Source organism: Brachypodium distachyon, chromosome 1 (assembly GCF_000005505.3).
Source record: "Brachypodium distachyon strain Bd21 chromosome 1, Brachypodium_distachyon_v3.0, whole genome shotgun sequence".
Taxonomy (NCBI): domain Eukaryota; kingdom Viridiplantae; phylum Streptophyta; class Magnoliopsida; order Poales; family Poaceae; genus Brachypodium; species Brachypodium distachyon.
Window position 1 is genome coordinate 36,289,834 of NC_016131.3, and position 14,756 is coordinate 36,304,589.

The 14,756-nt window shown below is 44.9% G+C and overlaps 1 pseudogene; it reads right to left on the reverse strand.

The window, feature by feature from the left end:
* Nucleotides 1-14,529: 14,529 nt before the first annotated feature.
* The window catches only part of LOC112270114, a 34,832-nt pseudogene continuing 34,605 nt past the window's right edge, over nt 14,530-14,756 (reverse strand).

Sequence of the window (14,756 nt, forward strand, 5' to 3'; positions counted from 1 at the left end):
GATTTACAAGTAGTTGAACGTGGACCCAAGTGCGTTGTTCCTTGAGTATACCTCCATTTACTTGCTCAAAAAAGGGGTGACCTCAAGGTGAGATTTATCAGATAGGCGTTGTTTTGTAAACGAAGTGTCAACTTAATTGAACGCCGCTCCTGAGTGTCGGGTGCGCCCAAGATAAGCCTTAGAGTCGATTGGACGCAGCCCCCGAGAGTCGGGTGCTTCCAAGACAAGCATTAGAGTAGATTGGACGCAGCCCCCGAGTGTCGGGTGCGTCCAAGACAAGCATTAGAGTCGCTTGGACGCAGCCCCCGAATATGGGGTGCGTCCAAGACAAGCATTAGATTCGATTGGATGCAGCCCCCGAGTGTCGGGTGACAAGTATTAGATTCGATTGGACACAGCCCTCGAGAGTCGGATGCGTCCAAGATAAGCATTAGAGTCGATTGGACGCAGCCCTCGAGTGTTGGGTGCGTCCAAGACAAGCATTAAAGTCAATTGGACGCAGCCCCCGAGTGTCGTGTGCGTCCAAGACAAGCAGTTTTTTGGGTCAAGCCTGCTGAGTAGACGGGAGCTGATTGTCGTCCTTTGCGCCGTGTGGTTCGCAATAAGATGTTATAGCAGGCATGGGCGAAGCCCCCGAGCAGGTGGCGAGCCCAAAAAGACCTTTGAGTAGAAAAGGTTGAAAGCTTTATTAAGTAACGAAGTACATGATTGGAATCGAAACAATTGTAGTGGTAGAGAAATAAGGATGCTAAAAAAGTTTTAAGAAAAAGCAGAAAAACGCCGGAAAAACTTAGGCGTAAAATCATCGCAGTTGTGCGATGTTCCAAGGCCTTCTACAGGTGACGTCACTCTTCATGTCTTTGATATAGTAAGCGCCTCCCGGAATCACCTTCGTGACCATGTAGGGTCCCTCCCAAGGTGATTGGAGCTTGTGATGACCCTTTTGCTTGAGTCGAAGTACAAGGTCTCCTTCGACAAAGGAGCGGCTGCGCAACCGACGGCTGTGGTAGTTACGCAGGCTCTGCTGATAGACGGCTGCTCGTGCGAGCGCAACTTCGTGAGCTTCGTCGACTGCGTTGAGGGCGTTTTCCATTGACATGTCAACTTCCGGTCTAGAGTACGCCGTGACTCGGGGTGCGCTGAACCGGACGTCAGATGCTAGTACTGCTTCAGCGCCGTACACCATGAAGAACGGCGTGAATTTGGTGCAGCCATAGGGAGTTGTCCGCAAGCTCCAGAGTACGAAGGGCAGTTCTTCGACCCATGCTCCAGCTGTGCGATGTAGGGGAGTCATGAGCTGTTTTTTTATGCCGACTGTGAGCAGGTCGATCGCTTTTTCGACCTGCCCGTTAGTCCGTGGATGCACCACTGCTGTGTAATTGAGGTGGATCCCCATCTTTTTGCAGAAATCTTGGAACTCGTTAAAAAGGAAGTTCGACCCGTTGTCGGTGATGATGCTGTGAGGAACCCCGAAGCGGAATACGATGGAACGTATGAATGCCACGGCAGTAGTTCCTGTGGCGTTTGTGATGGGCATGGTCTCGATCCATTTGGTGAACTTGTCAATGGTGACAAGCAGGAAAGTGTGACCCCCTTCTTTCGATCGTTGAAGCGGTCCGACCATGTCGAGGCCCCACTGAGCGAAAGGCCAAGCCAATGGTATTGTTTTGAGTTCTGAGGCCGGGGCATGTGGCTTAGTTGCGAACATCTGATAGGCCACGCATCGGGTATACGCCGATCTGGGCTTCGAGCACTAGAGCTGCGTGTCCAGGCCGTGGGAGTTTGGGAGCGTGATCCTCTCGAGAGAAACTGATTTCAGTTTCAGACCAATCAAGGTATTGTGGTACGGCTGGTGGCGTGGCCACGACCATATGCACATGTCGGGTTATTAACTTCTGAACCCGGTTTGTTGGTCTACCCTTCTGAATCATGCACACGTGACCTGCTGGAGCTGGATACGACTCGCCAATAGCAGGCGTCGGTTCCAAAGATTGGTTCAACACTTCGGATAGGTTGGTTTGGAGCAGGCGAGTCGATGAGGCTCCGCCGATGGCCAAAGTCGCTGGAAGCTAAGCCGGTGGCAACATGGTGGCTCCATTGCTAGGGTACTGGGGATAACCCATGTGTTCGGCTGTCTGCTGTGCTCTAGCAAACTCAAGGTGTAACTCCTTAAATCGCCTGCACTCCCTCAAAGGATGGCTAGGCTTAATGTTGCCTTGTTCGTCTTTGTAGACATGGGACGGGCAAGGAGCCGCCAATTGCTGAGAGAGTGTAAGCTGGCATTCCATGCGTCGCCACTGAGGTTTTAGACCCGCGAATTTCACCACTACGGCCACCTTCTACTTGAGAAGTGGCTGCGACAAAATCGGGTGAGGTTGGTTTCTCAAACGCGCGACACTTGCACTTCCTCCGTCGCTCAAAGGTGCGGTCTGCGCCACTGACTGGGGATTGACCACGTTTGTTGCGGACCGAATCCTCGCCATCAGCCCATTGGTTGGCGATTTCCATTAGATAGCTGATGGAAGCAGGTCGAATGTGGCCCAATTCTTCCTTGAGTTTGACTCGACGAAGATCTCGTTTGAATGCGTCGATGGCGCTTTCATCTGAGATTTCTTCGGAGGCATGCTTCGTGTTGGTCCATTGCTGGATATACGAGCGGATAGACTCTCGTTTGCGTTGAATGCACTCTCGAAGTTGTTTGAGAGATACCGGTCGCTTATACATGGCTTTGAAATTGCACATAAAAGCTTGTACCACCTCGTCCCATGAAGTGACCTCGCCATCGCGTAGGCCATTTAACCAGGTAAGAGCCGGACCCCTGAGCTGGAGTTGAAGGCACTGCATAGCGGCAGTTCGAGTTCCGCCCTGGCATCGAATCTCGGTGAGGTAGTCCTCCAGCCAAGTCTTGGGCTCCTGCGTGCCATCGTATTTCGCCAGATCAGCTGGCGGTTTGAAGTTCCTTGGCATCCTGGTTCGGCGAATCTGACGACTGAAACATGGTGCTCCATGCATTTTGTGATCTGAGACGGGCAGGGCTAATGACTCAATGAGGAGATTGACTCCTTCTGCGAGGGTTTGGCTCACGATCGTTTTGCCCCGAGACGGGCAGTTGACATTCACGCTGAGGCTCATTGCCCGTATGAGGTGGAGCGGCCGGGCTTTGATTAATACATGAAGCCCCTGCTTTAGCCAGTCCTTTTAGGATTTGCTTGTGGACGCGCTAGTGCGGGTCATTGTCGGGCAGTTGGATCGACTGCAGATAAGTACTCGCCGCATGGAGTGCTTCTTCAGTAATCCCAAGCGTGTATCGTCGTGATCCCCTGCCGACATGAAGCTTGAGGAGATATCACGAACCGCGTGGGTTCTGTCACCCTCGGGCAGTTTATAGAAACGAGACCCGTGATGAGCGTTTCGGAGAGGGAAGGTGCTTTTGTCCGAAGTGTCGGATGATTCTGGCCGGGCCTTCTCAGACGCTTGTAGTTCCTCTTCTATCTTCTAAAGTTTGTCGGCTTCGTGCTTCTGCTACTTGACAAACTCTTCTTTTTCTTTAATCAAGTTGTAATTCCGCAGGAGTGGGGTCTTTCATGAGGAATCCCGTGTCAAGGGCCGCTTGGACCTGCGCCTTCTCTGCTGCTAAATGTCCACCTTGCGGGTTTACGATGGCATCCGTGGCCGGAGGAGTCGGGCGACGGGATTTGTCATGAAGACTTGGGCGCATTGAGGTGCAAGATCGCTGTTGCCGTGGCAACTTTCTTGTTCCGAGCAGTCGCCAGCGTCGCTTGGGACGGGGCTTTCTGCACAACAAGTTGCGTCTGCTTCGAAATCAGAGGGAGTCCCGAGGGAGAGTTGCTCTGCTTCGTCGAGGGATCCCGCCGAGTCTGTTGGCGAGACTTTTCCTGCAGGTGAAGGAAGAGGCGACTCGTGCGGAGTGGGAGCAGTCGGACCCAACAGTCGAAGGATGCCGGATCGATTTGCTCTGAGATGGAATTCCCTGAACACGAGGTCCACGCCAGCGTCAAGCACGTCGAAAAGCGCGCGGCTGGCTAGGGCGTGAGCAGTAAAGTGGAAGGACCCGAAGGTCATCGACTCTGCCTGAGTCGACGATGGGTTATCTGAGTCTGAAACCGCCGAGATCGTGACTCCAACACACATCTTTCCCACAGACGGTGCCAATGACGAAGGGGTGACTTCGACAATGTCCATATTGGTGGACTTGTATCTAGGAAAGATTTCGAGTGTATGTGTTGGTGAACTCGTCGGCTAACAAGGACACAGGGAACATGATTTACCCAGGTGGTCCTCGATGAGGTAATACCCCTACATCCTGCTTGTCTGATTTGTATTGATGAGTCGATTACAATGGGGGTGCCGCGGAGGCTAGATGCACAGATTCGATCTGGTGAGTGCGTCTATGCGACTTCTAACCAAGTTGGGGTCTCTTTGGCTCCCCCTCCTGGTCCGTTATATATGCAAGAACCCAGGTCTAAGGTAGAGTCCAAGTCGGTTACAATGAAGAAATATACTCTAATTGATATTCCTTATCTTGAGTCGCAAGATTTGGCATGTAGACTTCTGAAGTCGTAGTAGGCTTCCTTGTGGGCCCCAAGCTGAGCTGTAACGGGTATACTCGAATCGAGTACGTGGTTAGTCATAACCACTGAAAGATCGAGTACGTCACAGAGGGGGGGTGAATGTGACAGTTTTAAGTTTTCTTCAAAAATGAAGACTGAAGACTGAAAACAGTCACAATATTTCAACAACAGAGATTATACTTAGCAAGTTTTAGAGTTGCAGCGGAATGAAGAAAGATGAACCAGTTAAGCAGTAACAGAGTAAGAACAGATGTGCTTCAACAGAAAGTATGAGATTGAGGAACGATATCACCAAAACACGAAGACACGGGAATTTTTTTTCTGAAGTTCAGATTGTTGGCACAATCCTACGTCTCCATTGAGGGGGCTGAGTCACACAAGACTCGCGGACACACAAGTCCACCCAATCCTCCTGAGCTAAGACCAAAGTCTCGCCCAGTTACTCGTGGTAGATCTTGAGGTGATGTCCGGACTTTCACAGACTAGTTGATGGCGAATCACAAGCTTCGATTTCTCTTCAACACTGACTCCTAGCCGTCTAGGTGATGCCAATCACCAAGAGTAACAAGCTTCAAGTGTTCGGCTAGAGAGGGGATCCCATTCTTCACGCTCAGTTCAGCTCTAAGGGTTTTCTCTGGTGTACTTCAAAACATCTCCTTGGGGATCACCACCGAACCCGTTCGGGGTGGGTCGTCTTATATAGCCTTGGCCACGACCGCTCTAGCCATTGTGATCCGTTGGATAAAGTGATCCCTGAGACTCCTGCTCACACTTTATCTCTTTGTCTCATAACGGTTAGATTACGTGGTCAAAACGTAAAGCGACAAAGTTTTTCAAACACATTTGAAATCAGAGTGAAGACTTCATGCGAAGTTTCTGTGAAGCCTGAAATGCTTCATTCTTCACTCCGATGAAAAACACTCACACAGAAAAAGGTTTTCGCCTAAGCTGAACATGAAGAATGGGTTTCACCTAAACCAACTCCACACTTCAACCCCCCCTTAAAAGTACGGCGTTCCTATACTCAAGTGAAGAAAAAGCTACGGAAAGACCTATGAAGGAAGCTACGCTTCACATTCTTCTCCGTTCTTCACTGAGTTCTTCATACTTCAAACCAGTACCTGTACTTCAATTTTTAGGGTCGTCGATGCTGGTTAAACCAACTCTTCTGAGGAACTAAAACCTGAAACACTCCGTGTAACTCATTAGTTCCTTAACAATGTTGTCATCATTCATGAAAACCCATACAGGGGCAAGGTTTCCTTTTCAATCTCCCCCTTTTTGGTGTTTGATGACAACACTGGTTAAAGCTTCAAAGATGGGAAAAATAGGTGTGAAGGTTTTAGATTCTGAGTTATATGAAGACTCCCCTTGAAGATATGCACTATTTAAGATTGCTTTTGAATGCAAGTGCAAAGAGCTTTAGGAGTGTGAGGAAATCTTCATATTCTTCAGAAACAAGGGTGTGCATCGTGTACAAGGTTTGAGCAACAATAATTAGAATTCATACATGCTCATAAATTGAAGTAAACAGATGCAACACAACAAAGTATGGAAGTAAACATGCATGCATGAGGAACGAAAATGCATGAAGATTAAATTTATTACAGGCATTGCAGAATCCTCATGCAAGAGGCAATATTAAGTGTACTTCAACACAACCAAATGTTTCAAACCATGGATGGATAGGACTTAAAGTTTTCAAACGACGAAGAACGAAGAACTAGATAAAAAGCAAACTCACCCTGAGTCAAATAAAACACGAAACCCTCCCCTTGACTCCTTCTCCCCCTTTGGCATCAAGACGCCAAAACGGTTGAAGACTATTGGATTGGAGTAGCTTCGCTGTCTTCAGGCTTCAGAACGTCTGGGAAGTGCTTGGCGAGAAAATCTTGAAGCATGCCACTGGTCTTGTCTTCACGGGAAATCAGCTTCTTGATCAACACCTCTTGATTCTTCAAAAGAGCTGCCTGCTTCTCGAGCAATTCTTGTTGACCGTCGATCTTCCGGGAGAGCTTCACTACCAGGTTCTTCAAAGAACCATCCGTGCCGGAGCTGGTCTCATACTGAGAATCAGATGGACGAAGTGATTGCTTCAGCTGCGGTTGCGACGGAACTGGCTGTGAGGACTCCTTAGTCGGGCGGTCAGGCACTGAAGTAGGAGGAAGCACAGACGGCTCTGGATCTTGAGGCTTCAACGAGAAGTACTTGTGCTGATGTTCCAACTCAAAGCATTTCTCAGACAACTGCAAAATGATCTTCTTGATCTAAGGTGCGTAAGGCAGTGCACGCACACGGTCGATAGAGGCATGAGTTATTGTCTGAAGAATGTAATGTCCAAAATCCTTCTTCTCGCCCTTGAAGACTGCAAGCAGAAGATTGCGGTGAAGACCGGCAATTTCACTTGAGCTATCTTACTTGGGAGAGAGAGTGAAACGAAGAATGTCATTGACGATTTTTGCTTCAGGCTTCAACCCAGAAAGTTCTCCGAAGGCGCCTGAGAACCCTTCTTCATATAGAATGGCGATGTCTTCATCTGAGGCAACCTTTTCTTCATGTATCTTGGGCTGGCCATTGAACTCAGCAAGACCAAGAAACTCTTTGAAGTGCTGGGAGGTGCAACTATGCCTGTCTCCATCAGTCATCCAGTAGATGTTATAGCCTTTGGAGTTGTCTTCAAACTTACGGACCTTCCTTCCAAATGTAGCATAGAACTGAAGAATGAGTTCATCGTTCTAGTTCTGGCAGGCTTCAACAAACTTCAAAAGATTCAGATCATTGAGCGCATTGGCTGCAGGCATGACACCGCTCTGACGATTGTAAGCAAACAAATCATCATTAAGATACTTCATCTTGGCGTGTGTCTTGGGCAGAAGAATCTGAGCATAATAATCTTGCTGCTAAAAAGACCAGAATCTCGGGTCTTCAGCTGATCTGTCCTCCTTGTACTTCAGCCCATTGTTCAGCCTCACAAGGCGAAGCTCTACGTTCTTCACGGCCTTGAAGTATACTTTCTCACGGTCGGAGGAGATTGGCATTTTGGGCTTCGGAGACAGTAACTCACGGTTGTCCTCAGACATTGCTTGAGATCTCACGAGCATCCGAGAGAGTCTCCTGTCCTCACGATCCTTTGCCACTCCAGATCGCTTCTTCTTGGGCGCACTCTTGAACAGATCTTCCGGCAGACGATCAATCTCTATCAGATCATCATACTCTTGCGCGGCTTCCTTTTCCTTTTCTTCTTCCTTCTTTTCTTCCTTATTCTCTTCTTCCTCCTCATCACTTGAGGAGCTTGGGCCGGATGGTTCGGACGGTGCGACATTCTTCAAAACAGCTTTCTTCACATGGACTTGCGGCGTTGGCACTGGGGCATCTGCGTCTGTCTCTACATCGTTGACATTGAGGTCACGGGTGGCTTCAGCTTCGAAGTCACAGGTTCTTCCTTTTTCAGCAGAGGCATCCACATAATCTGTCCAGGGCAACGAGCTGCTGGTGGGGGGTTCTTCAGGATGAACGAGCTCTTCCTTGTTTTGCCCCAACACCTCATCTCCTTCTTCTTCTTGCTGGGCGGTTTGCTCAGACAGTACTGTTGGTGATGAAGCAGCTTGTTCCTGTTCCTCAAGGAGTGAAGTAATCTTGACATTGGATGTATCTGGCACAGGGGTGTCAATTGCTTTCTTCTTCCGAGGATCTGCCACAGACGATGAAGTGGAGGGACTTCTTCCAGCAGGAACTTTCATTCTCAAACCAAACTCCTTGAAAGTTTTCTTCACTTCAGCAATCTCTAACGCCTTGTGAGTCATGGTAATTTTCTTCGGTAGGACTGGCACTGGTAAATCCTGACTTTTTTCAGTATCAGAGGTCTTCAAAGCGATTTCCTTTTCTTTCTTCAGCGCGATGAGGTCAGCTGTAACATCCCAGAATTTTCCCATTTTGGAATGTTAAATAAATAAATTATTTTAAATAAAATATTGGCTTTGGAAATATTTTGGATGTGAAATCCTGAAGGATTTTAAAATTTTAGGACTTATTTAAAATTTTCCACACCATGTTTGAATATTCAACAAAAGAGTGGATTAATATGACTATCCAAATTATACAACATAGTTGGGAGATTTATATAAGTCCAAAGTATTTTATTTGGACACATTTGCATCTTACCAGTTTATATGGATTACTCTTTTATCTTAATAAATCCTGTTTTATTTTTGAAGGATTTATTAACATCCCAATTTGGATGCCATGACCATTTGAGAGCATCATTGGAATATTTGAATCAAATAGAAATGTTTCCAACATTTATTTAAATGTTAAAGAGAGGGAATAATATGACTTTCCTGATTATAAGGTTGTAAACATATTCAATGATTCATCTATGCTTTCTCGATTTTTATTTTGTCATGTTCATTTTATTTTTGAGAACAAGGTATCAAATATTCGAGAAGAGAATAACGTGACATTCTCATGTGCGAATGTTATTCCAACATTTATTCCATCATTGAGAGCGGGAATAATGTGACTTTCCCAAGAATATACAGTTGGAAACATTTTCTATGGTTTCAAGGTGCGTGATTTGGTGTTACAAACCTATTTGGGAATTTATTGAAAAGTAGAAATATTAGAAGATTTTATTTGGAGTTTATTTAAAACTTATTTTAATATAAAAGTATTTATAAAAGAATATTTTGGGTGGAAACTATATTTCCTAAGCCCACAACACTTATTTGGATTCACGAAATTATTTGGAGTTCATATGTTATTTATAAAGCCATATTTGAAATTATGTGTTTTGTTTGATTTCAAAAGGGCTAGAAAACCCAAAGTCATACTCTCGGGGCCGAAGCCCATTTCCTCAGCCAGCCCAGCTCCCCTCCTCCTCTTTTACCTTTTTTTTCCTTTTTCTCCCTGGGCCTCCTTCTCCTTCTGGCCCATCTCCCAACAGCAGCCCACCTCCCCTTTTCTTTTTCTCCTTTTCTCCTTGGCCGCTCTCTCCTCCTGGCCCATCTTGTGGCCGAGCAGCCCAAGCCCGACCGAACGAGGCGGTCGTCTTCCTCCTCCCGCACGAAAGGAAAGACGCCCCTGCTGCCATGATTCCCTCCTTCGATTTCCCTCCTTCCCGCACGTTTTTCTTCGAAAGGAAACCACCTCGTCAATCCCTACAATCCCGCGAGCCGATTCAGTCAATCAATCAAAAGTTTCTCATCTTAATGGCCTTTTCCAAAAGAGGCGCCCCGAATGCTGCCCGTTGGCATCCCGCTCCCGATCTCCTTCCTCGGCCGGTATAAAAGAATTCCACGCACGTCACTTTGAGCCTTTGCCTCTCCTCTTCTATTTCCATATAGAAAGTTTTCCCTCTAGACCTTTTTACAGCCGGCTACGTCGACGTCTTCCTCCGCCGGTCACCGCCACCAGTGTTGCCGGTGAGATCTCTCCGAAGCTCGTTTTCCAAATTCCTTTCACCGGTAGCCTCCTAAGACCCGTGTCTACCTCTATGACAAGGTTGTGCGAACAACCGTCGCCGTTGGAAGCTTCTTTCCCGACGTCATGCCAACGCCACGCCCGGAGCTCCGCCCGTCGCCGTCCAGATTCCTCTCTGACCGCTCCGACCGCGTCACGATGTCTGCCTCGATGTCATGCACGTCCCTAGCCTCTTCCACGACCACATCGACCCTGCCGACGAATCTTTTGCCATTTTCCGAACTCGGGCGAACTCCGTTTCGGTGAGAAAACTTTCAGCATGATCTGTTTTGATTAGCCTTGTTTATAAGACCATATCTTTTGACCTGTGAATCATTTTCGGCCGACTCTTTCTGTTGTAGTTAGATCACGTCCTCCTCTATATATCAGATCAGATTGTATACCCCGTCTCGATGATCTTCTGTTGTGCATCTTTGTTGGAAATTGCTATTCACAGTTTGTTGCTTCTGGATTAGCCACCTTTCGAAATTCATGTAGGTTGTTCCATTGATCCGTTTGGTTCCAAACCTTTTGTATAGCATCAATTAGATCTTTTTCTCCACATTAGTGTACTATTTTCACAAGTTAGGATTCATCTACAGAGGTGCATCTTCAATCAAAAGTTGTATCTGTTAACACTGTCACATTGATTAGCTATATTCCAAAGCCTATATGTGTTGATCCGTAGATCCAAATCAGTTGGTTCTTTTTGTGCTCACAAGATTACATCCAACTCTACATTCTGGACCCCTTTACACACCTTTCCAAGGTCATAATACAACATACCATGGTCCATAGAACTTTGTGTCTGTTAACAGCCAGAACTTCACTATTTCAATTCCAATTCAATCCTAGCCTTTTGTCGAACCTTCTAATCTAGATTTTATTTGCATCTATCACGTGTTTATGATCTGATCATAACATGTTCATGTCTTTAAACTCATTTAGATTAGTTTTCCCATTCTCTAATTTGTTCCCACAACTTGGAGATTCATATCAAATCTTGATATCGTAAACCCTAGGTTCTTGATCTATCTTTTCTTGGTTTGGATATCACTAAAAAAATTTATGTAAATATATTTTCATACCTATAAATTGCATCATGAGATTAATGTCATTGTTAGCCTCGGCATGATAATAAACTAGAGCTAATATAATTAACTGTCATGTAACCTAGTCAATTAGAATGTATAGTTGTGTTAGCAATGCATAGATGAATTTGATGCATTCAAATTAATTACTTCATTAATTAAACTAACTAAACAATAGTAGCATATAATGCTAGAACAACAATTAACATGATGTTTTGCTATCTATCATGTTCACCTAAGATCCGTAGTCTGCATGATAGCTCTGTCATATTGTTGCATATCTTTTTGTATTAACATTAGTTGGATCTTGAGATGTGCATTGTCCATATTTTCATAAATACAACATGTGGGATACAAAGGGGTATAGTATTATTTCCTTAGTTATAACTCCTTTCGAACCATTCCCATCATTTTCAAACCCAAACCTACGCTTTAGCATTAAAGATAATCATTGATTATCACGTTTGGTTCTTTATTTTGATTTATTTGGAGTTATCGAACTATGTGTTTATTATTGTTATTCGTTTCTTCACGATAGATCACTCAGAGTGCGATTAGTGATTGTGTGTCGTTTAAGAAGAAGGTTTCAAAAATCTTAACCAAAGCAAGTTCACTTTGATCATAAATTCCCATTACATTCCTTATTTTAAATACTTATGCACTAGTGTTGTGTAGTTTGCATTGACAGGGATATTATTCGTATCTATCTAGCTATATTTTGTCCTAGTAGAGTAGGATACCTGTGCCATTACCCTTCCACCAATTGCCATTGTAAGTAGTTGATTTGCTATGCTATGTTAGTATACATGGGAGGGTATCTCAATTACCATGAAACTGATAATGTGGAGTATTTTGGAAACCTGACAAAGACAACTTTAACAAATCATCCTGAGTGGGCTGCTTTGAGCTTTTGAGATGTTATGCGGCTTGAAGAGCTCGTCCGGGCAGGAGTAGTGTCGCGGCGAGGAGGAGACGTGAGAGCTTCCGGGTGAGAGAGAGAACGGTGGAATTTGCGGTGGAGGCGATTTTCCGGAGGGGTAAGGTGGCCTTATATAGGGAGGTAAAAGAGAAGATCTTACCGGTATCTTTTATCCCAAAATTTTTGCTTGGGTCTCCCCGTATAATTAATTTTCCATAGGGATAAGATTTTCCGTTCGGAAAGATTCGTGAAGACTATGGCTAAAACGGAGATTCCGTTAAAGTAGTATTCTTCAGAACTTTGAAGACTTACAGTTTTACCAAAACAAAACTCATTTTTGAAGAATGAAAATTCTTGCATCATCGACAAGGATTACGATGAAACATGAATTACGATGAACAGAATTTGTATACAGACAAGAAATCGATAAGATAGATGGGTTCTATGGTGTCCTTAGTTTCATTTTCATCTAACAGTAAGAGGCAAATGTAGTGAAGAACAACTGCACAGATGAATTTGAAGAAAGAAGCAAATGACAACAGGCTTCTAAACCTACTGAAGACAAATGAAAAAGAAGAACAAACAACACAAACTAAGGAACGGAAATACGGAAGACAATGCAGATGAAGTAAACATGAATGCAAAAGTATTCACAAGTATGCAAGTCTTCAAGAGATATTCCGGTAATCCAAGATGTTTAATTTACTCCTCAGCTCACATAATCTGATTTTGTCAAGAGGTTTGGTGAAAATATCTGCGAGTTGTTTGTCCGTCCTCACATGGTTTATGCAAATTTCTCCTTTGGACACATGATCTCTGAGAAAATGGTGTCGAATATCAATGTGCTTCGTGCGAGAGTGTTGGATGGGATTATTAGCAATCTTTATGGCAATCTCATTATCACACAGGACAGGAACTGCATCCACTAAGATACCGAAATGTTTGAGGGTTTGCCTCATCCAAAGAAGTTGGGCACAATAGCTGCCTGCTGAAACATATTCTGCTTCAGCTGTCGACAAAGCAACAGAGTTCTGCTTCTTTGAAGACCAACTCATTAAGGATCTTCCGAGGAATTGGCAAGTGCCGAAGTGGATTTTCTATCAACCTTGCATCCAGCATAATCTAAATCAGAATAGCCAACAAGATCGAAAGAAGCACCTTTGGGATACCAGAGACCGAAGCATGGGGTGTGAACTAAATATCTGAGGATTCTTTTCACTGCCATGAGGTGACAGTCTCGGGGATCTGCTTGAAACCTTGCACACATGCAAACACTTAACATGATATCTGGCCTAGATGCACACAGATAAAGTAAATAACCAATCATGGAACGAAAAACCTTTTTATCCACTGGTTTATCAGTAGTGTTGAGGTCAAGATGACCATTTGTTGACATTGGAGTTTCAATTTCCTTGGCAGATTCCATTCCAAATTTCTTCAGCATATCCCTGATGGACTTCGTTTGGGAGATGAAGATTCCATTCTTCATTTGCTTGATTTGAAGACTGAGGAACAACTTCAACTCTCCCAACATGGACATCCCAAACTTCTCCATCATCATTTTTGCAAACTCTTCGCTTCAACCTGAGTGAAGCCCTGTGCAACAAGACGTACTTTGTTCCTCACGACGATTCCGTCTTCATCTTGCTTATTTCTAAAGACCCATTTAGTGCCGATGACATTTTCCGTTGGCCTTTCAACAAGGGTCCAGACTTGATTTCTCTTGAAGTTATTACAGTTCTTCATGCATAGCCATCACCCAATCCGGATCCGATAATGCTTCATCCGCTGTCTTCGGCAAAACTGAAGACACAAAAAAGAAGTGCTCACAAAAATTTGAAACACGTGAGCGAGTTTGAATACCTCTTTTGATGTCTCCAAGGATTTGATCAACAGGATGATCCTTCTGAATTCTTTTGCAGATCTTCGGATGATGTACTTCACCACCATCACTGCTAGGTTGTGCTCCATTTGAAGCAGCAGCATGTTCTTCAGCTGGGGTGGAAGCTCCGGTTTGGTTAGGTTCTTCAGCTTGTGAAGCACCTTTTTCATTATTGATTCCGGATTCACTTTGCTTGACTTCTTATGGACGAATATCACCAATGGCCATCTTTTGGATATTTCCTAAAAAAAATTCAATATCTACAGACATTGGCAATTGCTCTTCCTGGGAGCCGTTAACTTCATCGAATTGCACATCCTTTACAATTTCAACAACTTTTGTGCTGTTGTTGAAGACTCAATAAGCACGTGCAATCGAGGGATAACCCAAGAAGAAACCTTCGTCACATTTAAAATCAAACTTAGCTCGTCTATTCTTCTTGTTGAGGATGTAGCATTTGCTTCCGAAGACTCTGAAGTATGACAAATCAGGCTTGCGGTTGGAGATGAGCTCGTATGGAGTTTTCTTGAGGAGTCGATGAAGATATAAGCGATTTGAAGCATGGCATGCAGTGTTGATGGCTTCAGCTCAGAAACGGTCAGGAGTCTTGTACTCGTTCAGCATGGTCCGGGCCATTTCAATCAACGTGCGGTTCTTCCTCTCCACCACCCCATTTTGTTGAGGAACATGAGGTGCAGAGAACTCATGCTTCACGCCGAATTCATCGAGGAATTCTTCCATCATCAGGTTTTTGAATTCTGTTCCATTGTCACTTCGCACGCCCTTGATGGTTACTTCAAATTCATTCTGGGCTC